Source organism: Molossus molossus, unplaced genomic scaffold (assembly GCF_014108415.1).
Source record: "Molossus molossus isolate mMolMol1 unplaced genomic scaffold, mMolMol1.p scaffold_m16_p_14, whole genome shotgun sequence".
NCBI lineage: Eukaryota > Metazoa > Chordata > Mammalia > Chiroptera > Molossidae > Molossus > Molossus molossus.
In genome coordinates this window covers 37,372,445-37,400,390 of record NW_023425349.1, presented here as the reverse complement: position 1 = coordinate 37,400,390, position 27,946 = coordinate 37,372,445, and positions in this window count along the sequence as shown.

Below are 27,946 nucleotides of genomic sequence, written 5' to 3'. Positions count from 1 at the left end.
GCTGGGCACTTTTATGTCTACTGACTTCCTTCTGGTCTCTCACTGGCTCAGCTTCTAATTTCTTTATTGATTTGAGAGAGAGAGAGGAAGGTAGAGGGAGAGACAGATAGAAACATTGATGAGAGAGAATATAGATTGGCCACCTCCTGCCTGTCCCCCCCCTGGAGATTTGGCCCAGAACCTGGGCATGTGCCCTGACAGAGAATCGATCCAGCGACCTCTTGGTGCATGGGGTCAATGCTCAACCACTGAGCCACACAAGCCGGGCTTTCACACACATCTTGACATTGATATTCCCCAGGTTTCTGCTCTCTGCCACTTCTGTAATGCCTGTCTCTGGGCTTCTCATCTACTTCCGTGGACTTAATGATAGATTTCATGAAGATGTCACTGAGCAAAATGAGAAGGAAGCTGAAGATCAGTAATTACAATTCTTCTGAAGTCAAATCTCATTTGGATAATGCCAAGGATTTGCCAAGTAGCTAGCTACCCTTCCGGGTAGAGAGGACAGCTGGAACATGTCCTCGGGCAGAGTATGCCTGGCACGTTCTGAGGACCCGGAGGAAGCTGAGTGGCTGGCGCGGAGCGGATGGGGAAAGGCGCAGGAGATGGGAGGGCAGGAGAGAGGGGGTGGGCAACATGTGACCGCGAGCAGGGTCTCATCTGTAAGATGCAAGTGATCTCAGAGATGTTGTTTAAGGATTAAGTGAGAGGAAACTATAAAAAGTGCCCAGCACACTATCTAACATCTCTGTCCAACGAAACTATACAAGCCCCAGATGTGATTTAAAATTTTCTAGTAGCCACATTTAAAAATGTTTAAAAAGGGTAAAATCATTCTCAATAATATTTTATTTAACTTTGTATAACCATTATATTGTCATTCCAACATATAATAAAGATAAAAACGTATCAATGAGGAATTTTACATTTTTTATTTATTTATTTATTTATTTATTTATTTATTTATTTATTTATTTATTTATTTTTATTTTATTTTTTATCCTCCCCCGAGGACATTTTTCCATTCTTTGTTCAGGTAGAGTGGGAGGGAGAGAGAGGAACAGAGAGAGAGAGAGAAACATCGACGTGAAAGGGACACATCGAGTGGCTGCCACCTGCACAACCCACCAGGGCCGGGGACAAACTGCAACCGAGGTACGTGCCCTTAGCGGGAACCGAACCCGGGTCTCTCAGGACCGCAGGCCAACGCTCTAACCATTGAGCCAAATCGGCCAGGGCAGGAATTTTACATTTTTTAAAACAAAGTCTTCGGGATCTGGTGTTATAGTTCATCTCAGTTCAACCAGGCGCATTTATAGTGCCGACCAGCCCTGCGTGGCTTGTGGCTACCATACCGAATAGTGCAATTCTAGTATTTTTATATGCTTAATAAATGTTAAATATTAATATCCAAAACAACAGGAATTGGGAACCGCTGGGCCCTGGTTTTGAGGGAGGAGGAATTGGAAACGTTGGAGGCTTGTGTCAAATGAAGGCATGATGTTCGTCTCTGCTGGTTTTCCTTCCTTGGCGGGCCACGCATGGCCGTCTAATGGAGGAACCCAGATTTTCAACTCAAAGTGACAGCCTCCTGGGAAAGATCTGGGGCCAGCCTGCGGGTGACTCGAAGGCACAGGAATGTGGGTTCCCCATCTCCCAGGGCTCATCTGTCACCATTGTCCCAGCTCCCACTGTTTTCCCCTCACCACACCATGGATCAATTCATCTAGGTTTCTGCTTTGCCTTTATCCCACCCAGAATTTCTCCCCGAGGGGTTTCTCCCTGGCAGGTGTCTGGTTTCAGGTTCTGGGCTATGTTTTCAAATAACATTTCAGCACTTTGAGAGTGCCGTCATGGCAAGAGTATGGTATTAGCTCAAGTGTTGGTACCAGGGGATGGCAAGAGCTCAGGCTCCCAGCGAGTTGGCTGCTCAGAGAAGGGCGTTGGGGAAGGCCCCACCTCTCAGCTGTTTTTCCATTTAAGATTTAATTAAACCGTTGCTGTGTCAATATTCTTAGCGTGCTGCCAGCCTCTTCCCTTGAATGGAAGCATGCCAGGCTCCATGCACGGACTCAGAGGGTGACTGGGGCTCCTGGGAGATGGCATGGAATTGCTCCACGGACAGAGCTGTGTGGCGTGGGGCTTCTGGGAGCTCCGTGGCTTCTGACACTGTGGGATGGCGGTCTCCGGCTCTGGACACAGCTGCTCGCCAGATGAGGAACGAGGGCCTCCAGTCCGGCGTCAAAGGCCTCCGTCGAATCGCTTCACTTCCGTTTTCTCCTCCACCAGCTTCTTTCTTCCTCTCCGGAAGGGGTGTCCAGTGGGCCAGCTGGAGATGCCCCCCTGGTCCTTCAGAACTACAGTTCTCAGCCGTTCTTCCGTTCGAGCAGCTCGTTATAACAACTCGAGTTTTATAACATCTGTCATGTCTGATCATACAGGATGACAAAAAAGGTGGTGCCGCCATCCTCATTTTAAATCTTTGAGCAAATGGAGTGAGAGGTCAGGCATCTTGTTCAAGGTCACTCAGCCTCAGACTTGGGATTTGACTTGACTGTGCTGCTTTTCAACATAATTGTAATAACAATAAAAATAATGGTGGCAATATGTGGTAGGTGCCCAATGAAAGGAAGCCATTATCATGACACAAATTACATAAATGTATAATTGGCATGTTGGCACCTCTTTCTCCCTGCTACCGGGCCAGAAATACTATCATTAAACTGACTTGCCTTGCATTTTAATGAGTAAAAGCAGATTCCCCAGGAAGCAGTGTCTCCTTCGGGCACTATTAATTCTTGAGTGATAGAGTGCCAAGGCCCGAGGAGAGGAGACTGGGTCGGAGCCTGAGTTAGCAGAGAAATGAGAATGAAGGGGCACAGGCTGCCAAGCAGGAGCGGTTCGAGGATGTATGGCCTCCCTTTAATTGTGTGGCCCGTGGCAGATAGTGACTGCTCGCTGGGGGTCCACGGCCCCGCCCCCGTACTTTCCAGCCTCCATCAAATTAGGCTTGTTCTACTGCATTGAAATGGGGGTATTGTGTATCTCTCCCTGGCCACAAGGCTGTTTATTTCCTCCATCCCTTCCGTCCCCTACCTTTGTGATCTTGGAGACCACATGTTTCAAAGGGCTACAGGTAGAGGATGGCCACCCAAATCCTCTCAGATGTCTATGCAATCAAGAAAGAAGACTTTTTTGTATTATGCTACTGAGATCCCTGGGCCTATCTGTTACTGCAGCATAGCCGGGCCTTATCCTGTGCTACTAACAGATGATCTGACACACCTGACTGTCACACCTCTCCACAGTCCGCATGTTTTCAGTGGCCTAAGTTGGGGTCCGCTTCTGCTTCTCAGGAAGCAGCCAAATTCATTCCCACTCTTCTCCCTGAAATACAACATCCTGAAAGTCTTTTCCCGGAAGCAATAAAGTATTGGCAACATTTCCTCTGCCTCTGGTACAGAGCAGAGGAGATCTTTCCTCTGAGGAGGTCAGAGACACTGACAGGTGAAGACCACCCGATTCAAGGTTGTCTGGGCTTCTGTGTCTTCACAGTCTCTTGATTTCCTTTCTACTTTCCTGGGGGATTCTCTATTTCCTGCTGACTTCTCCTTCCCTTGTCCATGTCTCAACTTTAGGGCACCCTTAGAGCTGCACCCTGGAACCCTTTCACTCTGGGGCCCTGGGCGATCCTCTGGTCCCATGCTCCTCATACTATTCCTATGTTTGCGTCTCCAGTCTAGAGAACTCATTTGTCCAGATGCTGCCCTGACATCTCTATTCTGACAGTAATGACTGTCACAAGGAGCCAAGGATTTGCCTACCTCTCTCCTTCTGCCACATCTCTGTTAATGCCGCTACTCTACTCGACTGGCAGACCCGATCTGGGACTCGTCTGTGATTCGTCCCCATCTTTACCTTACCTTCCACCATCGAATCCATCACAAGTCCTTCCCTTCTAGACCCAGAATATAGATCCTGAATTTTTTCATGTCTTCCCATCTTCACAGCTAATAACCTAGTCCCAGACATAATCTTCCCTCACCTGGACGGAGCCTCTTGTTTGGTGTATCGGTGTCCTTCTTTCTCCCTTACATGGAAGCATAGGATACTAGTTAAAACATAAATCGGGTTATAGCTCTTCTTACTTAAGATATCCAGTGGCTTTTCATGACACTTTGAACAATAAACTAAATACCAAAACTTATGCTGTAAATATATATCTTATATATTTATATCCCTTTATAAATATATAATATAAATTACATTATATTAATATACTGATGTTAATATGATATAATTATATATCATATACTGATATATTACTGTATTGTTATTATACTGTATACATCATATATTTACATGCACCAATATATCAGGTTTTCCTCCTATGAAACACATTGGTGCAGCAATCCTTCAGATACACATATTCATTCATATAATTTTCTGACTGTGCCTTTAGGTGGACAGCCAAGTAGTGGACTTGCTGAACTACTGTATTTCAACTAAAATTAAAAACAAAAAAGTAAAAATAAAAGTAGACTTGCTGAACCTGAAATTTTGTGTTTTGATCCACAATGTCAAATTTCCTCCTCCAAAAACAACACAGCATACATTCCCAGAAACAATGCAGACAGGTTCTATTTTCTACCTCCTCCCACTGTGAGTATTATTCATCATTTTTATTTCTGTCATATCATATGAACACCATTGGTATCCCCTGGCTATCCTGTGGCATAATACAAAAACTGCTCATGGCAGAGATCATTCAAGCCAACCCCAACCAGAACTGCTCAGCTGACCCACAGAACTGTGACAAACTAGAACTGTTTGAGATTTTGAGCCACTAAGTTTTGAGGTGGCTTGCTACACAGCAAATAAAACTAATACCCTAACTATACATACAACTCCTTTACAAATTGTATTAATGACAATTAATAACCCCTGTTGGTTTCTTTCCTATAGCCTCTCAAAGTATATACCCTGCAGGAGAGAGTAACTCAGGACCTAGAAGAACCCACGTAACATTCAGTGTCTTCTACAATGAACTTCCTGTGACATTCATTTCCTTTAAGCTTTTCACAGGGAATGCCACAGAGATAGGTCCTCGCCCACTGGTTGGGGAAGTGTTTGCTTTAGGTGGTCTGAAGGACCAGCTAGTTCATCCTGCTTCTACTTTGACAAAAGGCAGAATAAGAAATACTCACTTGTGCCCAGCCAGTGTAGTTCAGTGGTTGAGCGTCGACCCACGCACCAAGAGGCCGCCGGTTCAATTCCTGGTCAGGGCACATGCCCAGGTTGTGGGGCATGCAGGAGGCGGCCATTGATGTTCTCTCTAATTGGTGTTTCTAGCTCTTTCTCTCCCTTCCTCTCTCTCAAAAGTCAATAAAGAAAAAAAATTAAAGAAGAAAAAAGGAAAAGAAATACTCACTTTCCTAGATTGAAAAGCCGAGGGTATGCTTAGCTCTCTCTGGCTGGGTGGCGAATCCCTGGCTCTCTTCATCTTTTTCCATTTATTTCTTCACCCAAAAGATACACTTGACTTTTACCTGTAAGTTGATAAACATCCCTCATTGGTCCTTACTATTTAAAGTTTCCTTTGCTGTGGTCTGAGGTTTCTCTCCGTAGGAACATCAGGCCCATCATTTACTTAGCCCAGCATTTTGTCTGCAGAAACTTGGGGGGAAGATGTGGGTGTCATCCTAGCTGACTTCTTTAAAGCTGGTCCTGAATTCGCTCAGCATTTCTCTGATTGCAGGGTTGGGAAAGATACCTTTCGGTAAAATTACAGAGAGGTAAACATTAAGGGACCTTTGGGTGCACAAATCCGGTTTCTTTGCTCAAGGACACAGACTTCTTAGAGACAGAGCTGGGGCTAAAATCCTTAAAGCTAGTTCCTCCCCTGGCTACACAGAACTACTCAATATGGACTTGTTGGCAGTTCCTGATGCCCAGTCCGGCCCCTCTTCTCTCTGAGCTCTCACACCAGCTAAACTCTTTCATCCCCAGGTATGGAAATACTGTTTTATGCCCACGACTTCCAAATTTGTATTTGCAAACTCCAGACTCGTGTATCTTACTGCCTCTTCCTATCTCTCCTGGGATGTCTTTCAGATATATGCGAACACATGTCCAAAACAGAACTTTAGTTCTCCAGCTGGTCTACTCCTCCTGGCCTCAGGTCACTACCCTCACCCGGTCCACTGTTATCGCTTATGGAGACTATTCCAACAGTTCATATAGGCTATTCTCACTTCCCAAATTATTTTCTTCTTCTTCTTTACCTCAACTCCAACCCATTGTCCACAAAGCATCCAGAACAATCTTCTAATTATGTAAACCAGAGCATATCACATGCATCCCTTCTCACTGCACACGGACTAAAATCCAAAACCCTCCCTGTGGCCGGCAAGTCCTCATGACCCAGCCCTGCTTACCTCGGACTCTCATCTCCCTCTCACCCTCGGTCCGTCCGGCTCAGGCACACTGGCCTCTCAGTTTCTCAAATGTGCCGGACCCCCTGCCTCGGGTCTCCAGCTGTGACCTGCGCACCGTTCCCGCTCCTCACCCCGGGCTTCCGCCAAAGCATCACATCCTCTGCCGGGCCTTCCCTAATGGCTCGCCCTTCTCTACGTCAGCCCTGTGCTTGTTCTTTCCCTAGTACTTGCTGTCGTTTGTGACTCTTTCATTAACATGTCCTTGGGCTCCAACTCACTCACCGTCGCTGCTCTGCGGTAGAGCAGGAGCGACGCCACACTGCCTGGCTCGCTGCAGCGTGTTCGCGAAAAGAGCCTGAGCTCGCTGGGCACCCTGCCAGGGCTGGTTATCGGAAAGTGGATTCTTGTACCCTCTCAGCCACAGGTTTCTCTTCTCTGATATCTTTATCAACAAAATTCCTCTTTTTCCTTTTGCTTAGACTTCTGCTCCTTTTCATATAAATACGGGAATCTGAAGGCTTGTTCGGCCGGAGCTATGCTGTTGGCCTACTCACTTTACTTTGGAAAACACGTGGATGCTTAGTAAACTGCAAAGGCCCGTATGCACATGTCTTTTAATCACCATCTATTCTTTGTAACCTCCATCTATGTTCATTGCTTTGGAGAATCCCAATTCAAGCAAATAAGATAGATCCTTGTTTCCAATACTCTGGGCCTCATGATATTTAAGGAATGAGCCCAACCCTTTGCTTTCATACAAGTAATCTTTAGAAGTAAATCAGAATGAAACAATGTTGCAAGAAAAAGAAGGGCTTGAAGAATCCCCTGAAAAGAATCGATTTGCTGGCCAGCAGTAAGTCACTTTGGTCACATGGTTTGCCTGCAGCCCAGAGGGTGATACCCTAGAGGCAGGAGGGTTTGTAGAAGAGTCGACCAGGTCCTGACGTGGTCATCTGCTTGGATAAATTCCAACTGGGTGTTGCTTCCTTTATTATATGTTTCACACTGGCCCTTCTAAAGGTGATATGAGCCAGAGAGGCCCAAATGCATGAGTTGTTCAAATGGAAATCATTTTCAAAACACAAATCCCAAAGTTTCTAAAAGCAAGGTTCTCTAGTGCACTCTGAATATAAGAGCACAGCGGAACGTTCCTTGAAAAGTGTCTCAGTCGTGTGACTATTTGTAAAGCTGAAAGTAAATAAAAAACAGGGTCTCTGAAGGGTATCACCGGTACATCACCATGAATGAACTCTTCCCAGGTGGGAGGGATTGTTCACCCTCAACTTTCTTGAACTTTCAGATTTGCTGGATACACAACATTCTGGTTCCATCTGGGCCAGATAACAAATGCCCAGGAGCCTATGCCCGTGAGGCTGCCGTTACCGAGAAGTGCGCCCACGGCCATGCACCACTAGACGCTTGGTAAATACTTTTGATTGACACACTTTAAAAAGTAGGAAAAACTTTGTGAAAGCCCAAATAAGTGCTTTCTTAGCTCAGAAAACAGATGACCTAAGTCTGGCCCTGTCAGCTGCCTTGTACAAGAACCCCAACCCCATTTTCCATATTTTCATGCAAAATGCCGTCCAAACACAAGTTGCCCCTGGCAGAAGAAAGCGGGCAGTTTCCCGCACAGCCCAGCTTCACCTCAGCCTTTGCTAACGTTGGCCTGGGTTCAGCAGCTACAGCGATGCCATGCACCTGGGCCCCGGCCTCCTGCTCCTCGCGTTCCCAGGCAGCCCTGGGCTGGAGGCACCGAGCAAACACCCTGCTTCCCAGCAAGCCTCTCCACCCTGCCCCCAGGCCAAGCCTTTCTCTCCCTCTGCTTTGTCACCCAACGGGGAGCCTCTTCCCACCACAGGGAGCAGCGGTCTGGGGGAGCCTCTTCCCACCACAGGGAGCAGCGGTCTGGGTCCCGAGGAGGAGGATTCGCAGAGCCCGGTTTTGAGATTATTGGGAGCTAGCGATCAGCGAGGTGTCTTTAAGCTTGTGGAGCCGACTGTGCCGACTTAGCCAGTTAGTCTGGATCAATGCCATCCTGGGTTTCTTTTTGTCCAACTTGAGAAAAATAATGTCAGTGTGCAAGATGGGCCCCCAGCGGGAGAGCTGACACCGTGGAGACAATTTATTAGCAGATGCTTTGTTGAACCTCAGCTGTTCTCTTCAGTGACATCAGTGTGACAGGAAGATATTAGTACAGGTGATGGGCTTGAGTAGGCCTCAGGCCAGATCTCCATCCCCAGGGACCACCCTTCCAGCACTGAAAAGCTATAGAGTCTCCACACTGGCTTCATCCTATATCCTCAACGCAAAGAATCTGACCAACTTCTCTCAGTTACATTTCAAGATTTTGGCAGCTTGAGTGACTGGAGGCCAAATACAATCCACAGGGGCTGGGCTGAGAGTCTGCAGTGGAAGGCCCCCCCGCCCCCAGGGTGGTCTTCTTGCCTTTCTCTGTGTGGTTGGTCATCCTACCAGGGTGGTTTGCTTGTGACCTTGTGGTGGTATCCGGTTAGGCCAGCCAGTCTCCAGAGGCCTAACACCCACGTGATTTTGTCAACTAGCTCATGGATTCTCTGCCCTTGGTAAGGCCTCTCGGGGTTCAGGGAGTTCTGAGGTTTTGAATTTTCAATTTTTAAAGTTCTCATTATTTTTTTAAAAAGGGGGGTGGGGGTGGGAAACACCAAATAGGTCGTATAAAAACTTATGATTTATTTTAAATGTTTAATCTACTTGGCATATTTCCAGAAATCCTAGTTGGAAATGACAACCAACACAAAATTGGAGATGTCACGAATGTGAAGATTGGGCCAAACAGTTAATCTGCCTTCAGCATCTCCGTGCCAAACCTCAGTCAGCTCTTACCCTGCAGGCTGCTCCTGGTCCAGACTTTATGGCCCTTTGCTGTCACCCAACTAAGAGGTATGTTGGTGGCCTGGAAGATCAAAGAGGTCTCTTAGCAATAGTTTGGGTTTTACTGTTAGAGGTTGATGACATCCTTGGTAAGTTTTTAACCAGTGGTGACTTCCACTTCCTCTTTGTTTTGCTTTTGAAATTGATATTTGCTACGGGACCCAGGATGCCAGTGGCAGCCCCATCTAATGTAGTCTATCACCTGTATCCTGCTACCCACCACTTCACGTTCTCTCAAGACTGCAGGGAAAGAAAAGCATCTTCTTTTGGGAGCTATCCATCATCAGAGCAATGCATTCACCACTGTGGTGGCCCTGGAATTTCCTTGCAGAGTGATTCTGGCAAGGACGATGGCACACAGCACGCATTCCATTTGCTCTCCCATATGTTCCACTTCCCTTGTGGTTAGGCAGGTCATGTGACGAGTTCTGACCAATGGGCTGTAGGCAAAAGTGGTTTGTGTCATTTCTGGACTACCATGTCCTAGAGTTGAAATATGATCCTTTTCAGCTGTGTCTTCCCCTTTCCGCAGGGTCTGCAGATGTTGTAAATGGTAGAGCCAGGTTTCTGCAGAGCAAAACCTGAACATACAGCAGAGTGGGAAATAAACTTTTGGTGTGCAAAGCCATTGAGATTTCAGAGCTCATTTGTTACCACTGCATCGCTTAACCTATCCTTACTGATACAACACGTATTCTAAGTAAATTTTAGTTAAACAACTGAATCTTAAAATATTTAAAATACTCTCATGTATGCATGCTATTGAATAGGTGAAAAATATACAATTAAAAATTGGGGCTCATAAAATACTTCATATGCAACAAACAAAATGAATCACAAGTTAGCATCTGTTTTTATTTCGTTCTCTTTGTTTTTGCTTATATTAAGCACATGACGCTAAGACCATTACCCAATGTAAACAGTGGAATTAGGAGTCTATACGCTCATTTTTCTCTGCAGTGAATGAAACCAGATCCAGGCTATGGACTCGGGACGTTTAGTAGAATGGGCAAAGGACAAGAATAGGAATGAGGAGATTCAGAAGCCATGGAATGTTCTGGGTCATTCTTTGCACTGAGGTTTAATTCATTCCCCAGGGTCCCTCCTCACTTATTCAGTCCCACTTCAGCCTGTCCCCCTCTGAGGTGCTGTGGCAGTCATCTGCGCTTCGTCTCAGTTATACACTGTCTCCTGTTGCTCGTCCGTTCATTCCACAAAGACTTGCTGAGCCTACAGTGGGCTCCCACTTAGGTGATGGGAACCCAGAGACTGAAGCTAGCCTTTAATAACCTCACAGTCTAGTGAGCATTTCCCTTACAATCGACTCAGAATTTCAGTGTTAGGTTCGCTCCCTCCTGTGGGGAGAACTATGCCTTCCTTTCCCCATTATCTCCCACGGGCCCTGGCACCGTGCTGGCAGCGTGGAGGCTGTTTCATAGCTGCCACATGAGTCGGCGGGGCACACTCTCCCGTCAGTGTCTCTCTCGATCTTCATTAAAATCCATTCTCCAAGGGAAATGGCTCTCCCTGTTCTAGTTCAGCTCCATTTACCCATCCTTTCTGGTCTGCTTTGGGTCGCTCCAGGTTACGTAATTCTGGCAGAGCCCTCTTCATTTTCCACCCCTACAGCCTACTCGAGGACAGCCTGGTTTTGCATTTGGTAGCAAGCGACTGAACAGACTTGTGCACTGGGTGGGGTGAAGGCCGCGAAGTGGGAAAATGTCCCGCAGAAACTGGACCTGCTGGTGAATATGCTCTCTTAAAATGTCACTAGCATGAAATGCAGCATTTTGTAGGAAGACCATCTCGTGCACCCCCCCTCTCCATCACTGACATTCAACTTGACATGTACTCTTTCTACATACAAGTCAAAGCAAGACTTTTCCAAGTGTCAGCATCACAAGCTCAAGCTAGTTCTTGGCAGTGAACTGGGTTTCCTGTAGCCCCTGGCGGAGTATCGGTAACCAAAGCACAGCTAGCTGAGCAGAGCAGCACCCAATGGACTGAGCACCCAGGTCCCAGCCTGCCCAGTCTTCTAAGGACATCTGCCCCCCCAGTCCCGAGGGGTCCAGGGTGTACAGTGAAGGATGACATAGCGATAGCCTTTTATTTTTGAGGCGCAGCTTGTAGTCTGCAGCAGAGAACGGCAGCAGGCAAACAACCGGTATTTGTCAGCAAGCTGTACCGACGATGCAAAAGAGGGAGCCCAAGCAGGGGCAGCTCCCGCCGATCGTGCCAAGCCCTGTCTAATAATACTTTGCAAACTCGATGCTAATCAATGCCACCCAAGCGCACCAGATGTGCCAATGCAAACCTTTTGCACCTCCGGCTGAATGTGGCTTGAGACTAGCATTTGGTGAGAATATCTTGTTTCCAGGCACTCCAGACAGCCGAGTATAAAAGTGACTCTTTTGATATTGATAAATAATGTGACACATGAGTCCCCCCATAGAAATTGTGCAAATCCCTAATTATGAGGGCGCTTTCTCAGGGGCACATTAGAATATTGTGCTAAATTGAGTTATCCTCACCTTTGCCAAGGCCTTTATGAAACTGCACAGTAAGCTGCCCTTAGAACTTTTTGCTTTTGTTTGTAAATCATGGGTTCAACTTGCACTAAGGTTTCCAGGAATTTCAAAAAAAAGTCCAGAAAAAAATTACATGGAGTAAGACTCCTAAAATAGGGGTTTCCCCGCCTTTTGGTGAGCAGGTCACAAGATTGCAATTCTGAACAATCTCACAATTAATTCTTGAGCTATGCAGTCCAATTAGAACAAATGCTTCCTTTCTGGTTTAATTAGAGATGAGTATGCGCCTGTGATCTTATTTGTATAAAATAAGTGCTCATTGAACAAAGTTTGGACCAGGCTCAGCTTGTTAGAAACGCCATGAAAAGGGGGCTTTCTCTCATTGTCTCTGGCCCCTTTAACCCCTTACATGCCCAGAACGAACTTCTTAGATGTGGAGAATATCAAGAATATCTTTGCGGAAACCTGGTGAACTTAAAAGAGGGGATGTGTTTGTTGGAACTGTGGGTAAATAAACCCATCCTCTCACCTTCTCAAGCTGAGCATCTTCCCACCCTGTCCGCAGGCCACTGTAGGTGGGACTCAGGTTGCTAGTTGGATGAAGGCTGTTCTAGTGTAGAAAGAACAAGCTTCTGTAGGACGTGTGTTCCTTTCAGTCTCACTACTCGGAGTGTGAGCTGTGGGCTCCCACCCCACTTAGGAGAATCTGCATTGTATCAAGATCCCCAGGTGATTCATGTGCACATTACAATGTGAAGAGCACTGGTCTAAAGGCAGCATAAGATAGGGATTTTATTTTTAAAAATGAAGGGTCCTTGGGAGCCCCTGAGAATACCCCTTCACTTGAAGAGAAGCTGGGCCCTGGTCCCCTCCCTACAGTGCTATCCCCAAAGTGCTGAAGATTCAAATGTATCCCCTTTGTTTCTAGGAAGCTCCCAGGACTAAAAAGGCCCAGGTCTCGGGGCAGCCTCTCCCAGTGTCTGAGCCTTAGGCCTGTCTCCACCCCTTCAGCCTTCACCAAGACCTTGCTCCCTGTCATTGAGCCCCGATGGCTCTCCGGCGCTGGGAAGAAAGGCTTTCTGCCCTGAAGGCCTCCCACTGTTCTGGACTGAATGACGTCCAAACTGAGCATAACTGGCAGAAACCCAGCGGCATTGACAAGGGGTGCGCAGAAGATCCAAGGGCCGGAACTCGATGCCCAGCATTGGTTATGGGAGCAACAAGAACACAAAGCACCTGCTGCCCAGTGGCTTCCAGAAGTTTCTGGGCCAAGTCCTGAAGCTGAAAGTGCTGCTGACCTGCAACAAATCCCACTGTGCTGAGGCTGCTCACAGCGCCTCCTGCAGGAACGCCAGGCTGGCCACCGGAGCACCCGCCCCAGTGCCAGGCTGCGCGGCGAAGGAGTGAATAGCTCGTGTATATGTTTTATTTGTGTTAATTAAAACCATAAGAACTGTGTCATCTGGCATTTCCAAAAAATAAAGAATAAAATAAAAAGAATGAATACTGAGGTATAATGATAGATACCAAAAAGGAAAAACACTATAGGTGGATATTTTGTGCAACTCCAGAGTAACACATTTGAAAAATACCAGAAAATAACAATTGTTAACAAAATATAAAGCAATAAAATTATCCCTATAATGGTAGAAAAATAAACATACAAAAAAAAAAAATCTACCTAGCTTTGTTAATTTTCATAGCTAACATCTATTTTATATTCAAAGAATAAACAATCCTTATATTTTTAAAATTTTTGGTATATACAAAAATTACAGAAAAACCCTCCAATTCATTTCAAATCCATCATCATCTTAATATCAAAATTTGAGAAAGATGGAACTGAAACAACAATTATAGAACAACAAACATGAATAAAATGATGCATTTTAAGTAAGAAATTAGCAAATAAAATCCAGCAATATATTGAAAGAGTAAATATTACAGAATATCCCAGTTGGATTAGTAATTGAAAGATTGGCTTACCATCAGGAAATCTGGAAACATAATTCTTGAATCAGTTGAAGGAGATAAGTCGAATAATGATACCAATGGACCCTCAGGAGCACGTGATAACATTTGGAAGATGTTCTTCAAAAAAATTCCACCTCAGTTTAGACAGAAGTGAATTGAACAAATCTACCAAAGATTGTGAGCAAACGCTAAAGCTATTCCCAATAAGTCGAGGATAAGAGAGGGTTCCCCTATCACCACTATTATTCAACATTGTTTGAAGGTTCTAAAAAATTAAATCAGCAGAATATATGTTAAAATTATAAATCTTCATAATAGTCTTTGTTTTCAGAAAACATTTATGTGTTCTTAGAAAACCTGAAAGATAACTTAAAATAATTTTTTTTTCTTTATTTACTTGAGAGAGAGGAAGGGAGAGGGAGAGAGCTAGAAACTTCGATGAGAGAGAACATTGATTGGCTGCCTCCTGCATGCCCCCCACTGGGGATTTGGCCCACAACCTGGGCATGTGCCCTGACTGGGAATTGAACTGGCGACCTCTTAGTGCATGGGTTGATACTCAACCACTGAGCCACACTGCCGGGCTAAAAGAAAAATTTTAAAAACATTTAGAATTCATAGGAAATTTTGATAAAGTCTATGTAGTTGTATGTATAAAATATATCAAATCAATTTTGTTTTTGTTTTTGTTTTTTGACTGATAATGCAATAATTAGAAAAGGGAATGGGAAAAATTCCATTTAATATAGATACAAAAACTATGAAATAACAAGGAATAAATTTAATTAGAGTGAAGAATACTATAAAACTTTATTGAAGGGCTTAAAACAAGGTAGAAACAAATAGAGAAAGGTACCATGCTCTTGGAGGAAAGACTTACTATCTCAAGTGTCCACCCTGATGAAATCAATAACTGCATAAAAGTTATTTCCATCAGAATCCCTCTTCTTTTATTAGGGAATGGGAATTTGTATTATGGGATTATGAATATATTATTATAGCATTAGGAATCATACTTCTTGATTTGAAATATACATGAAGGTACAAATGTGTAAGAATTTCCCATAAAAACTAGTAAAAGGAAAATATTGAGGGGTAGCAGAGGGGATTGGCCAGACAGGTGTGAAAACATACTCTAAAGCTTCTGAAATCCAAATATCCCAGCACTGACCTCTGGACAGGGAAACACTTGGGGAGACCTCAGGCTCATGGGTCAAGGTAGCTTTGGAGGAAAAATTAAATGACAGAGGAAAGACACACCGAGAGTTTTAAAATTGGTGTTTGTGGATGTCTGTTGGGACCTGACAAGCCTAAAATGTATTTTATTCTAAACTATAATGGCAAAAAGTAAACATAATCTTATTCTGGGTCATCTGATGGCCATTGATAACTACGAACTGCACAGAACCACAGCCATACTTGCATTTAGAGTTACGCAGCATTTATGATGGTGCTGGTGGTAAGTTGCACTGATTTAATAGTCCTGTGCTAATAAGAATAGAGGTAGAAAATGGCTAAGAGACATATGAAGAAATGCTCAACATCACCAATCATCAGAGAGATGCAAATTAAAACAACAATGAGGTATCACCTCACACCTGTCAGAATGGCTGCCATCAACAAATCATCAAACAAGTGTTGGCGAGGGTGTGGAGAAAAGGGGACTCTAGTACACTGCTGGTGGGAATGCAGACTGGTGCAGCCACTATGGAAAACACTATGGTGTTACCTCAAAAAATTAAAAATTGAACTGCCATTTGACCCAGTGATCCCACTTCTAGGAATATACCCTAAGAAGCCTGAAACACCAATCAGAAAGAATATATGTTCTTAGCATGTTCGTAGCAGCACTATTTACAATCGCTAAGATCTGGAAACAGCCCAAATGTCCATCAGTAGACAAATGGATAAAAAAGCAGTGGTACATATACACAATGGAGTACTATGCAGCTGTAAGAAAGAAAGATCTCTTATCCTTTGAGACGACATGGAGGGACCTGGAAAGTATTATCCTAAGTGAAACAAGCCAAACAGAGAAAGACAAATATCATATGATCTCACTTATTTGTGGAATATAATGAACATAACAGTCTGAAGAATGGGGTAGTCCCAGAGACGTGGAAGTGGGGTACAGACTGACAATCCCAGAAGAGGGGGTTGGGGGGGGAGATAAACCACAGAACTTATATGCATGTGTGCATGAACAATGGACATGGACAACAAAGCTGGGGACAGGGCAAAGAGGGAGGGGGAGGGAGAAATCAGTGGGGGGAAAAGAGATGCATCTGTAACAAAAATAAATAAATAAATAAAAAAGAAGAATAGAGGTAGATTTAAAACATTGACGATGTGTTGAGTGCCAAAGTCCAATGTGGCTCAGGGACAACAGAAGTTGACATTGGTTTGAACAACATGAAAGCATAAGGACTTCACATGACAAATAATATTCTTGGCATTCCCAACTTAAAGAGACCTGCCCCGTAGCCTTGAGTTCCCTGTTCACCTCTGACCCACACCTTTGCAATGGCAACACCTTGGGATAATTTTAAGTTACTGGTTTTATAGTTTTATTTGTATTTAATTTGTAAAGCAAATTTTGTTTCACAGTTGTAGAGCTATAAGAATAAGTAATATATACCTAGCAATATTTGCATATTGTACTAAAAAATACCTGAAGTTGAAAAATATACAGCATAGGCATGTGAACAGAAAAATACATGATGTAGAAAGATCAGAGGCATTGAAGAGAGAGTCCAGAACTGAAGAGGCATGTAAACTAAATATGGGATCTTTGGGGGGGAATGGTTGAGGGAAACTTCATCAGAAATTGTGACTTTTGTCTTGCACCTTAAGGGGATTTGGAAAGGGAAGGGAAGGTCACTCCAGGCTGGAGCAGCATGCGTGAGGCCCAGAGGCCTAAGGGGCAGGGCTGGGCAGCGTGGCTTCATTTCATGGTGAGGGTGAGGTGGGAAAGAGGAGGACAGCGAAGCATCTCATTTTCTCCTGATCTTTTTAGCCGGAGAAACACATTTACTAACAATTTAGGGATATTTTCTAAAATTGTTGAGCAAATTCATGTCAGAGACAAAACTCAGGTAAAATCTACATTCAGTATCGAATTCACAAGGGGGTCAGGGGACTGCAGCCCAGTAATGCCCCAAGAACAAGAGAATGTGAGAAGTGACTCCTTGTGTTCAAAATGCAGCAGCTTGTTGGGTTTTGAGGGCTCTGTCCTCAGCCAGTTTGCGCACATTCCTGGGAGGTGGCTCCCTTTGGCATCCATGTAATCCTTGCCAGACTGGGAAGCCCCCAAGCTAGGTAGAAGACAAGATATTTTCATCATTTGACATGATAAAGCATGTGGCTCTTGAGTTAAAAGAACTGGCACAACTGTGGGCATGTTCTGTCCCATCCTATCCACTTCATCCCTCGTGGGAAACAAGTCCCCCCAGCCGGCACCTCAGAGGCGTCCTCCTGGTGGTCTGGGCGGGGCAGAAGCCGTGCCCTTTGACACCATTTGTGGCCTTGACTTTCCACAGGTATGGATTCTGCCATCTGTTCAGTAGAGCGTTTTGTGGTTTTTTGCAGGTCAGTGTGCAATCTCCTTGATCCCCTTAGAAAGAGCCACACGGGGACGCCTGGTGGTGTGTACTAAGACCAAAAAGGGCGAGCCTACGTGCCAGCAGCACTTGCGGATGTATGGTTGAAAACATTTGTTTCCCAGGACCGACACTATAAATAGGATGTGGATCAGCAAGAAGGCAGCAGTTCGCATGGGTGGCCTTGTCTTCACGGCAGAGCTAGTTCCCAGAAACACGCACCACCGGGGCTGGCTCTGGATCCAATGAAGCCGCCAAGTCGTCCCTGCAGCATGGCTCACAGCTGCCCGATGCCAAGCCCTCTCCCTCACTGTTCAAAACCCATCTGCCATCATCTCCAGAAACTCCCATGACAGGCTGGGTGCTCTTACCCACTGAGGGTGTGCAATGCATGTAAAATCCCATCGTGTGTGTGTGTGCGCGCGCGCGCGCACGTGCACAGGCGCAGAAATTCCCAACCAGCGGGCATTCTGTTCCCGGCAGTGATGAAAGCAGGGGGTCTTGGCGGCGTCACAAGTGAGTACTGTGGGTGCTCTCCCTCATCCCCCAAGGGGAGGAATTCCTTCCTGCTCATAGGAAACACCAATAACTTGGAGCATGGGCAATAAGGATGCAAAGGAGACTGCAGACTGGGTGACCAGGAGCAGCGGTGGGCGGGGAGCAGAGCCAGAGGAAGGAGAAGGGGTAAGGCCTACCTGAGTATCCTGTCTCCTGCTCGTAGCCAGTGTGGGGCAGAGGAGCCCAGGTGAGCAGGGGAGGGGGGAAGAGAATAGGAAACCAAAGTGATTATTCAGTCGAGCAGCCCATCAACTGGCGGGAGGAAACAAAGTCAGTGGGAAGAGAATACTTCTCCATGACAGAATGCTAGCTCAGCAGGGCAGTCTGGAAGCTGGTTGTAATAAAACTCGCACATGGTTGGGACGAAGCCACGGGCCTCCTTTGCTGTGCTCCCAAACATTTGTTTTCCATCCCTACCTAGAAGTAAAAGAAGGCACTGTGTGGGCTTCTCTGCATCCATGATCTCAGGCCAGCCTTGCCATCTTAGGTCCCTTTACAAAGGGGGAAATTGAGGCTCAGAAAGGTGACTAGAGCAGGATTGCAAACCCAGGTCTTTGGTGACATGCCTGGGCACTAACAGAAGTTCTGAGTCCTGATCTTCTAGGGAGCAATGGAGATATTCTTAATGACAAAGAGGATTTTTCCTTCTTTTGTGGCCAAAATACCAGGTCCTTATTCTGCCCGGGAATATAATAGGAAGGAAAGCACACTATTTTATTTGCTTCTTATGATCCTATGAGTTAGATATCATTACCCCATTGTCTAGAGCAATGGGAGGAAAGTCTTCCAAAGGCACACAGCAAGATCATGCCCAAGCCAGGACCCAAGCAGAACCTGATCCTAAAGACCACACTCTGGTCCCCTGCACTGTCCTGCTTCCCTGACGGAAAGAAGACCCCGCCAGCTCCCTGCCCCTGCCCCACGCAGCTGGCTCTGCCCAGAGAGGAGGGCGTTCCATCCACGCAGCAATGCCCATTGCTCACACTCCCAGGCCCCCAGCGATTAAGCCCTCAGAACTTCCCTCGGCCCTGGGTGACATCATTGCATAATTAAGGTGACTGTGATGCCCAACTGCATGCCCCAAACAAAGGTCCCTTGTTTGAATTTATCATCCAAACTCTCCTTGCGCAAGACTGAGCTCCCGCTAGTAATTAAGGAGGATGGTTTAACCTGGCTGAATGAGGGCAGGGCTGGGCGAAGTGGCAGAAGAGGAGACCCACTGGCAGCTCTTAATTTGACATGGTAATGAGGGCACCCAGAAAGGATAATAAGGGGTAGGCTTAGCCTGGAAAGAGGAGCGTTCAACACTAACCAGAAACCTTCTTCTTCTGTCATTTTCTTGCCAGGTAGCTAAGTAGTATTTTTTTGTCTCCTTTTATTTCTCAGCTGATCCTTCAACGGAGCTCTGCCTGAGGGGTCACATGCCTTAAAGTTGGTCACTGCCTAGTCACAGCATCATGTGAAGGCACATAGATTCTGCAGCATCAACTACAAAGGTTTAAACCCAGCGTTGCCACTTTCCAGCTCTGTGACTTTGGACAAGTTACTTCAACTCCCGGTTCCTCTGTTACTACATCCATTAAATGGCAGTAATGATAGTAAGACCTGCTTCACACGGTGTTGCAGGGGTAAGCCAGACCACGTGAAGTGCTGCGGACAGCGCCTCGTGCATAAGCCCGTGTGCTGGTTATTGTTACCTCGACCACTTTCCTAACATCTCTGTGCACCTGTGTAGTGCCTTCCATAGAGCGTATTCAGTAAGTGTTCCTTCTGTCTGAGAGACTTTCAATGTTCTCACCACAAAAATGAAATGATAATTATGGGAGGTGATGGACATGCTAGCTAATGCTATGGTGGGAATCATTCGGCACCATGTAAATGCATCACAACAATACACACTAACCATAAACTTTTACAATGTCATATGTTAATTATATCTCAATAAAGCTGGAAAAATAGTGTTCCCTCATTATATTTTCTCTGGTCCCCTCTTCTCTCGTTGCTCCTCTCCACAAACAGTGACTCCACTTCTACTGTCGCACACAGGTTGAAGTGATCACAATGTTATGTCTGTGTTCATGCCTTCCTAAGGTTGAGAGGTTCCCTTTCACACACTCGGCATTTATATTTACCTTCTCTAGAATATTTTTGAATTCTTTGGAATTTCAGCTATTTATTTTTGAAGTTTTCAGTTTATTGTGAGCTCTGAAATCTTTTAAAAGCCATTTACAAATTCATCAAATTTCTAGCAATTTGATGACCTGGCCGGTTTGGTTCAGCGGTTAGAGCGTCGGCCTGCGGTCCAGAGAGACCCGGGTTCGGTTTCCGCTAAGGGCACGTACCTCGGTTGCAGTTTGTCCCCAGCTCTGCTTGGGTTGTGCAGGTGGCAGCCACTCGATGTGCACCTTTCACGTCGATGTTTCTCTCTCTCTTCCTCTCTCCCCCTCCCACTCTCTCTGAACAAAAAATGGGAAAATGTCCTCAGGTGAGGATTAAAAAAAAAAAATTCTAGCAATTTGATAATTCTTTGAGTAACTTCTCCAACAGCACTAATGTTTATTTGTTACAACTTTGAATTATTTATATAGTCCTATATAGAACTTTGTATTGGATGATGAAATTTCAATAGCTTTTGGAGATATCTGCAAAATTACATTTGTCTGATTTTCTCTTCAGAGCAGCAATTTATAGAATTGCTAAGAAACATTAAGGGATTTGTGCTTCTTATGGACATACACTATTCAGAAGAGTATATTTTAACATTTCCATGTAAAGTTAATACCTCATTCACACACACACACATACACAGAGTGAATTTAGAAAATGGATTGTTTGGTAATATCATCCTTAGAAGAATTCCCTGCACCTCATCTCCTTATTCTGTGATGAAAGAATTATCTACTTGCTTGTCTGTGACTTGAGAGGAGTTTAAGCAGAAATGGAGTAAAAAACTAATTGTTGGAGAGATATAGAGGGCCCCCCTAATAAATTAATAGAAGGCAGGATAGGGAACTATTTCTGGTAAGTAACCATAGTGAAATTTAAGGTATGTACAGGAAAGTTCAAATCATAAATGTACAGCAACATGTGACTTATACCCAGACCTGGACATAGCACATAACCATCCTTCCCAAAAAGCTCTTGTTCCCCCTCCCAGGAACCATGCTACCTCTCCAAAGAAACCCCTGTCCTGACTTCTGTCACCACAGATCAGTTCTGCCTTTAGCTGTATATTTTCAACTTTATATAAATAGAATCATACATGTGAACTCTGTAGTGTGGGCTGATTTTGCTCCCATGTTTGTGAGATCTGTTCATGCTGTGTGTAGTTCTTTTGTTCTTGCTGTATAATATTCCTCAGTAGGAACATCCTGCAGTTTATCCATTCTATTCTATTGCCAATGAACACTGGATTATTTTCAGTTTGGGGCTATTACAAAGATGGTTGCTATGCACATTCCAGTACATGTGTTTTGGTGGAGATATTATATATATTTGTTTAAAATGTTTTGAAGATTTCTGCAGTTTTAATTGACTGACTTTTTAACTGGACTTCACACCAATTTGTCGGCTATATCTGGGAGTGGATGTGCTGGGTTATAATGTATGCCCACGTTCAGCTTTAGTAGATGTCACCACATACTTCGCTAGAATGTCCTTGGGTTATTTGTCCATATGTCACTGGGTGCGGGCTGCCCCTGGGCCAGGTAACTCCCGGACACAGAGCAGAAGGTGCGAATGTGGCCAGAGCAGACCCTCCCAGGGTCCTCGGCGGCTACGGTAAAGAAACCAAGACATTATCCTGTGAGTCCCAGTGGCTTATGGGTGGGGCACCAAGCCATCTGCCACCCCCAAGTTGTAAAGTAAAGGTTAAATAGCCACAGGCCCTAAAATCGAGGTACCTGCAACGACTGGCCAAGAGACAGAAAAAAGGGACAGTTTTAAGGAGCTTTCCTCATGACATTTCCAGCCGACATCGGTGGTCGGCCGTCGATGTCCTCATGGACCTCCCACGCTTTCCCACCCTCAGCCCGGCTCTCCCAGCTGGGAACAGCTGGGCTGCCTCCCGGGCTCAGCTGTCTGGAGCACCGTGGCATGCTAAGGCGTGCCCGGGGGAAGCAGGGGGTCCTCCAGCTGTCGTTTCACAGGAGCCCTCCCCACTTCCAGCCGCAGGGGTACGGAGGATGCCGCTTTCATACTTTGCCTTCACTGAGAGAGAAGCCACTTCCCCCTCTGCGGAGCATGTGGCGTCCGTCTCCTCCCTGGAAACAGCTGGGGAACCGGCTGGGGCGAGGTCAGCTTCTCCCCTAGCTGCGCGGTTTCCCTCTGCACACAGTAGGGCTCTCGGAGCTCCGGCCGAGTCCATTGAACCGAGGGGACGGGACCGCCCTCCCCTCAGCCCCAACCCCCGCTGGGGAACCGGCTCGGGGCGAGGTCAGCTTCTCCCCTAGCTGCGCGGTTTCCCTCCGCACACAGTAGGGCTCTCGGAGCTGCTGGCCTGGTGGCTGGAGCCGGCACAGGGCGCGTCCATTGAACCGAGAGGACGGGACCGCCCTCCCCGCAGCCCCAACCCCCGCTGGGGAACCCAGGGCAGGAAAGTGCGTGAGAACGGGTGGGAATGGGGTGGAAAGTGGAAACTGTGACTCGAAACTCCCTGGAGTTCGGCTTGGAGGCAAACGTCACCATTTCTCTGGGCGCACCCGAGCGGCTCAGCCCCGTCTCTGTTTCAGACATCCTCCAACTTGCCAAGTTATATTTTATATTTTTGAACGCTCTTCTGGAATAATCTGTCAATTAACATATACCAGATTCCCTTTCTTTTTTCTGTTAGCAAAACCCTACAACAATGTTTCGCAAACCCATCGGGTCCCCCGAGTTTTCTGGTAATCACAAGCAGGCCTCCCCGCGTGTTGGCGACCCGTGTTCCGAACATTCCGCGGGCCGCGGGCCCAGGGCTCCCCCAGGCCCGGCTTTCCGGCAGGCTCTGGCCGCGGGCCTGGACTGGGAGGGCCAGGTACAACTGTCGAGTTGACAAGGTGTTTTTTTCCAGAATGAACAAATTGACCCTGGATTATGTTTTGAATACCATAATGTGGTTATAATAAAGAAAGTGGGGAACGACAACAAAGAAAGATACCCCAGAGTGGAAACTGGTGATGTGGTGAGATCACCGGCTTGGAAGCTCTTCCTGAAATGCTAATAAATAGGATGGTGACCGTGGACAAGTCCCTCAGCATTGTTCACTTCAGTGTCCTCCTCATCTATAAAAATAGACCACGTTCCAGCTCTAACATTCTTAAGAGCATATACGTTTTCAAAATATACAGCCATGGCTACCCTCACACACTTTGGATGAGAAAAGAGGTGCTTTCTGTGAACACAGATGCTTGTCGGTGGACTGCAAACCCAGTAGTACATATTCGGCAACTGCTCGGGGTAGGTGATGTCATCTCTCAGATTTAACGATTGTACATTTGTATAAAATGTTTTATAAAGTGCATTAGCAGTACCTTGGAGCAGAATGTGCTGTTCTTTTGAATCAGCATTTAAAGATTTTTTTCTTACCTTTCTTTCAGGTGTCAGAATAACAATTTCAACGTATTATAAACCACTACCTCTTGTGTGTCATTAATTCCCACACCAACCCATGGGCGTGTCACTCTTCTGTCTCTCCTACAAATGAAGAAAGTGAGCTGAGTAGAAGTTGCAGACCTTGCCCAGGGTCACACAGCAGGTACACAGCAGTGCTGAGATCTGCAACCAGAGCCTGTGTCTGTCCATTCATCATCAGCACCATCCTGCTGATGCTGAGTGAGGTGCTCTAAGAGACAATGCCTTTACTCTCAAAAATACTTGGCTTCTCTCCAGTGGACTCGATGCTGTAAAATGGACTTTGGGAAACACCAAGGCATGCTTCAGAAGCTACCTTTGTCTTCAGGTGAATGCTAGGTGGACAGGCTGTATGAATTATGGGTGAGCTTACTCCTGACAAGAAGGGAGGCTCTAACTTGTGGGGGTTCTGGAGCACCTCTTAGAGAAGACACGGGCAGCTTGTCTGAACACCTGTGGTGGCATCTTCCCCAAAGATGTCATTTTCTCAGGGATCTTTTACCCTAAGGCTTTAGCTTCATCAAATCTTATAAACTGGTACACTGTTGCACATGGCTTTCAAGATTCCAACAACGGGTTTCGCAGTGTCACCAGATCAGCAAAGGGTTTCTCACTGAGCTCGCGTCTTCATGGCTTCATCTAAAGCTAGAAACAGAATTAAGCAGTTCTGAAATGACCATCAGTCACCAAATTCTATTTTCAGTCCCTCCTGTGGCAAGGAAAGAATGATGTAGTTCGCCATCATCCCACAGGGCCAGGCTGAAACCGGGTCCAGATTCCGCCTTTTTTCTTGTTTTAATTCGTTTATTTGTGATGGGGACTTCTGCTTCTAGGATGGTCCCATTAAAAAAAATATCTCAGAAGACATCAAAAAGTCCTGACAAAACAACATCTTGATGATTTAAGTGTAAATATGTCAGAGACATATGGTTCCTATTATTCCTAAAATAACACATGGGTTTAAAAATCAAGGGGAAAAGTGTTTGGTAAAACACATTGAGAACTTGGCTAAATGCTTTGTACAGACCAATTCTGAAGCCTGAAGGGGAAAGTACTCCAGGGGACAAATCCAGGCGACCCCACCTCTTCCTTATTCAGGATGGCATTTATGTTGCCACCCGAGTACTGATTTGTCTGTCACTCCAAGAAATGTATCTGGCCAGTTACGTTTTGGTGGACAAGTCTGGGTCCTGATCCTATCCCAATTGTTTACTAGCAATGTTAGTTTTAGGTAAGTCAATACACCTGAAAAATGGAAAAATAATATGTGTCATAGGATTATTGTGAGCATTTGGGCTATTACATGTCAACTGTCTGGCACATAGATGTTTAATAAGAGGCAGGTTTTGCCTGGCTGGTGTGGCTCAGTGGTTGAGTGTTGACCCATGCACCAAGAGGCCGCCGGTTCGATTCCTGGTCAGGGCACATAGCCAGTTTGTGGGCCTGATTCCCAGTGGGGAACATGCAAGAGGCGGCCAATCGATGTTCTCTCTCATCAATGTTTCTATCTCTCTCTCCCTCTCCCTTCCTCTCTCTCTGAAATGAATAAAGAAAAAGACATTTTATTAAAAGAAAGAAAAGGCAGGTTTTAAATTGATCATTGTTCATTTGGAAAGTGGTGATGAAAGGACAAATAAGGCATTCCAGGATCAAAATTGGTTCTAGAGTGTGAGGAATCCATGGGGTCGCATGAGGTCCTCTACACATCTCCCCAGCCATAGAAAACTGGGGGGAAGAGCTAACTGCCAAATGCTGCTAAACAGAAAGAAACAAGAACAAGCTTCAACAGGTCAGAATAAAATCGTCTCCTTGTGAGTTCATAAGGCGCTTGTTCCTTAAGGCATACCTTTATTTTTTTATTTTTTGTTAATCATCATGCAGATATTCTTTCCATTTATTTATTTATTTTTAAGAAACAGTGGAAGGGAGGGAGGGGAAGAGAGAGAGAGACAGAGAGAAACATTAATGTGAGAGAGACACATCAATTGGTTGCCTCCTGCACGAGCCCCAACTGGGGCTGGAATTGAACCTGCAACCCAGGTACATACCCTTGACTGGAAATCAAACCTGTGACCCTTCAGTGCGCAGGCTGATGCTCTAACCACTGAGCCATGCTGGCCAGAGCTCAAGGCACACTTTCAAATGGCTTTTAAATGTAAGGATATTTATTTTACCTGATAATAGTTAGATTACATTTTAACCAATAAATTTTTAACTGCTTTATTGCGTTCGGATTGACCTACAAACACCTGCATATATTTAAAGTGCACAAGTTGATAAGGTTTATACAACTGTGAAACCATCACCAAAATCAACATAGTGAACACATCCATCACAACACACAGTTTTCTCCTGACCCTTTATGGTTTCCTTCCCCTCTCCCCTTCACTCCACATCCCTAGCAACCACTGAAGTACCTCTGTCACTGGAAGGTGAGGGTGCCTTTTCTAGAACTCTATATTAATGGAATCATAAAATATTTACTATTTTTTGTCTAGCTCCTTTCACTTAGCATTATATTTTGAGATTTATTCTGTCATTGTGTGTATCAATAGCTTATTTATTTTTATTGCTGAATAGCATTTCATGATATAAATACATCACGATTTGTTTATCCATTTGCTGTTGATGGCCATTGGACTGTTTGCAGGATTTCTGTTTGTTGTTTGCTTTGTTTACCATGCCACATGAAGATGCTATGAACACTGGTGTATAAATCTTTGTGTTTTCTTTGTTTTCCATGGTAAGCACCAAAGAATGAAATGGCTAGATGTTTTGTTAGATATATTTTAAACTTTTAAATTGCCAAACTATTTTCTAAACTATTTTTGGATTCTCAATGGCAGTGTGTTAGAGTTCTAGTTGCTACCCTTCCTTGGCCACATTTGTCAGGTCAGTCTTACTTGTTTTATACATTTTAATAAGTATATTGTGGTATCTCATTGTGAGATACCACTTGTTCCTAGTGACTAATGGGGTTGGCCATCTTTTTGTGTGTTTACTTACAATTCTTATGTTTTCTTTGATGAAGTATGTGCTCAGAACTTGCTCATTTTTTTTTTTAAACTTGAGTTGTTTGTCATCTTATTATAGAGTTTTCAGTATTTTTTTAATATTCTGTGTATAATTCCTTAATCAGATATATGATTTATAAACATTTCCATTCAGTCTGTAGCTTGTCTTTTTATTTTCTTAATAACATCCTTCAAAGAGCAAAAAGTCTTAGTTTTGATGAAGCTCAATATATCAAAATTTTTTATGAATTGCACTTTTGGTATTATATCTAAAGTAATCTTTGCCAAAATCCAAAGTCACAAAGATTTTCTTCCATGTTTCCTTACAGAAGTTTTATAGGTTTAAGTTTTACATCTGGGTTTATAATGTACTTTGAGTTAATTTTTGTGTATGGTGTAAAAATTTGCTTCAAGCTATTTTGTTTGTTTTGCTTAAAAAAAAAAGACTATTTTTTCTCAACTGGATTGCCTTTGTACCTGCATCAAAATCAGTTTATTGTATTTGTATGGGTCTATTGCTGAACTCTCTATTTTGCTCTGTTAATATATTTGACTATTTTGACACCAATACCACATTGTCTTGATTATTATAGCTTTATAATAAGTCTTCAAGTCAGGCAGTATGATTATTCCAACTTTGTTGTGTGTGGTTTTTTTTTTTGTTTGTTTTTTTTGTTTTGTCTTTTCAAAATTGTTTTGGTTCTTTGAGGTCCTTTGTGTTTCTGTATGAATTTTAGACTCAGCCTGCCAATGTCTATAAATAAAGCCTGCTAGGATGTTGATCAGGATAGTATGAAATCTATAAATCAATTTCAGGAGAATTTACATTTTAAAAGTATTTAATTTTCTTACCCATGAACAAGGTATATCTCTGCATTTATTTAAGTCTTTCATTTCTCTCAGCAATATTTTGTAGTTTTCAGTCTACAGGTCTTTCATGTCTTTTGTCAGATTTATCTCTATGTATTTCATATTTTTTATTATGATAAAATAAGTTTTGTGAAAATCCAGTTTCTGATTGTTTATTGTTAGTGTTTAAAAATACAGTTGATTTCTATGCACTGATCTTGTATCCTATAATCTTGGCAAACTCACTTATTAATTTTAGTAGATTCCATAAAATTGTCTATATAGATATTTATGTCATCTGTGCATAAAGATAACTTTATTTCTTTCTTTCCAACCTGGATGTCTTTTTTCATTTTCTCACCTTATTGCAATGGCTAAAACTTACAAGAAAATGTTAAATAGAAGGGGTAAAAATGCACAGTTTGCCTTTTTCCTGGGAAAGTGCAATATTTCACTGTTAA